The sequence below is a fragment of the Cottoperca gobio genome, chromosome 16 (genome assembly GCF_900634415.1).
Source record: "Cottoperca gobio chromosome 16, fCotGob3.1, whole genome shotgun sequence".
Classification (NCBI taxonomy): Eukaryota; Metazoa; Chordata; class Actinopteri; order Perciformes; family Bovichtidae; genus Cottoperca; species Cottoperca gobio.
In genome coordinates this window covers 5,883,665-5,887,137 of record NC_041370.1, presented here as the reverse complement: position 1 = coordinate 5,887,137, position 3,473 = coordinate 5,883,665, and positions in this window count along the sequence as shown.

Genomic DNA, 3,473 nt, shown 5'->3' with positions numbered 1-3,473 from the left:
GACCACATGAGATGATTTTAATATATATATATATATATATATATATATATATATATATATATATATATATATATATATGATTATTTGCATTCTTTAATGTGTTTTGTTTTGTTTTACTAGCCTTTACAATAAGTATTTGTGCTCTCCATCACTGTTCAGATTATTACACGACAAGTGAAGGTTAGTTTGTACAATGCATCCACACCTGTTAGTCCTCTTGAAATCTAAGAATGTAGGCATATCATGACAAAAAAATAATAATAATTCTATGCAGTATAGATGTGTGTGTAAAATATGTAAATTAATTATAATATCCTATATTTATGAATTCCGTTTTAAAACTTAAATTCTTATAATCTTGCAAACATGCAACACATTGAGGCAAAACCACAGCAGAAGTCAACGCTACAATCAAACACGGGCATTCAAGTAAACAATTAGGAGTTATCGCACACCTGAGCGAGAGCGAGAAGTGATCTGCAGGCAGGGAAACGTAGTCTGGTGTGTTGTTCTCCGCTGTAGACGCTCGTACAGTGTGCGAAATACATTGCACGTCCTTTTTCACACAATGAATCGCAATATGACAAATCCGTTAAGTTGTCCCATGTGATGATTTGCAGATTCATATCCATTCGAACATCTCGTGTGCCACAACACATTGCTTCTCTGAAGTCGGCTGACTGAGTCACTGCTCTAGTCTTCCAGGTGTTGGCGAGCCGTTAAACCCTTCCTGATCCTCTTACGCCCCAAAGACTCACATTACAGACGAAGAAGAAACTGACAGCCTTGTTAATGTTCTTTAACTTTGCTTCTCTGCCGCTTGCTATGGTTACTATAGCGTAAGAGGATATTAGTCACAAATGCACTCGTGCAAATATGAGCGTACACACTTTTCTTTGCCTCTTACACTTTTCCTATTTCAGCTAAGCGATGGGAGGGTCGAGCCCTAAAAAGCATCTCATTTCCCTCTCCAGCTAAATTGAATTTACTGTCAATGTCAGCGCGTGTGACGGGAGGGTCGCAGTGAAGAACTGTGCTGAAAATGTCAACAAGGGAGCGAAGGGTTGTTCAAAACCCAAAAGTCACGAGCCAAATGGCATGCGGCACTTTTCACCCGTCTTTAAAATCCTCCTTCTATCGCTGCTTAAAGGACAGTGGTATTTACATGCAGGATATAATGTATGCATTCATTTAGCTAGAAGCCCTGATGACTCTTTCTCTCCATCTGTGTGTGTGTCGCTTAAGGCGCCGCCGTTATATATTTCTCTATCATCTTCCCAGATGCTCTTTTTTTATTTCACTTCCATTTAACGGCAGTTTTGTTGCTTTTTTCTTTCTTCTTTCTCCTTAACTGCTCTGCAGAGACCGATAAGTAGGTTTCAGGAAGGTCGCCGCAATTAATTCAATCCTAAACGTATTCCCTCTTTTTGCGTACACGTGACGGTGAATGCAAAGCAGGGAATGTGCGTCATTCTCTGCACTTGTGATCAAATATAAGGGAACTTAAAACGTCCCATTGAAATGAAAAACAAGGGACTTTAAATCCCTGATTACTTCATATTATCCCAAAGATTAAAAAAAACAAAACACTATTTTCATACTTTTTTTAAACCAAATGCATCTTTTTGGTCAAACATTCTCACAACTTGGAGGGAAATGTTTGGTTCAGGAGAACTTTAATCTGAAGCCATACGGTACAGCCTACAGAAGAACCTGTTTTACTGTGTTCATGTATTACAATGTCATAAACACGTCATGTTTTTGCCTTTTTTTTTATTTACATTTAAACGGCTTATGTGTTCAAGGGAATGCTTACTAATCATGATTTCCACACTGGATGTTTTTCTACAGCGCTGAATTGTTTTCATTGAATGTGTTGAACTGAACTACAACACTTGTTTCCTCACCAGCATTCACTTCTGCTTTAAGTTTTCTCTTTACATCGGTTTGTTGTATTATGTGCTTTTAATAATTTGACTGCTTTTATTGTTCATTTACTTCTTTTTTTTTGTTTTGTTTTGCTATACAGGGATATCTAAGTCCTTTTGCTTGTATTATCAAGTGCTTTATCTGGATACATGTGCATTACATCACTCCATGTGCTTTACAGATGTTTTTACGCTTAACTTTTCTTTTCATGTTTTATCTTTAACTGCACTCGAGAGGAATTTGTGACACACACTTTAAACTGTGGAGTTGAAGCTCGAGTAGAAAGAGGCTGAATTCACATCCATTACAATCAGCGACGTATGCGGACAACACTCTTAAAGCCACGCTGGGGCTTTTTGCATGTTTTTAGATTTTTGTTGTTGTTTTGTTTTCCCTGGTATCCAGGCAGCCAATCGTTTCCATTCCTTCACCAGAGACAACAAGCCTTATAAGGACTTTAAAACTTGCTCCAGGTCGGCTTTTGGGTCTGTTACAAAGCAGATTCGTCAAATCAACTTAACGGATAGGTTCAAACTTTTTCACTTTTTGACATATACCAGTGGGTACATTGAAATAGCTTTTAGTCACCGTGTGTTTGTCGTACGAGAGCTCAGCTTAAAGGGATTTCACAGTAAGTGATGTGTAAATAAACACCGTGGTTGCCAGTTAGATGCACAACCTGCATATTACGAGTACAGTGTCGGTGTAGATTCCCAGTTAGCTAACTAGCTAACCTTAGCTTTAGCGGTCAAGAAGGAAGATACCCACTTTACTTAACTCGCACTGCTGAAGGCTCGTGACACTGCATTTGGTCTCCCATCACTTACACTGACATTTCTCTAAGAAGGGATCTTTGAAGGTGCAGTGTGAAAAGGAAAATCAATTATTGTGACAGAAAAGAGTTTCAATGTACATATGGGCACGTCACAATTGTTTAAAAATGTAAAGAAAAGTAGGAAAAACAGAAAACGTAGATACAACTACAGTATGCTTTAAACACTGCTATTGGTTACATGATTTGCTCTACATGAGCTGAAACACGTAGAAAACACCGGTATGTTCCTTTAAGTACTGTAAACGGTTACATTGTGGGTGAACATTTGACCGTCTCCAATTATAGAGGCAGTAATCGCAGGATGACTCACAGCTGCACGCCATCAACATAACGACCCTGCCGTGTCTTTACTCCACCACCCAAAGACTTCTCCTCCCTCGTTTACCTCGTCCTCGTTCTCCACCATTTTACACCACACCGAGCACTTTAACAAAGCTGCACCTTGACCTCAAAACACCGATGTCCAAGAGAGCAATAAGTGGCTTTAATGTAGAGTACATTGTGCATGGTTATTATCAGGTGACTCATCATAGGGGAAAGTAATGTATTTCATGATGGGCCTTATAAATAGGGGTGTGTTTGGGGTTTTAAATCCTATTGAATGCCATGCTATGACTTGATAAAAGAGTGCATTATGTTTCCCTTTTAATCATTGTTCTTTATCTTTATCATCATGTGTTTGAATTTATGTCAGTCGATTATTTGCTGT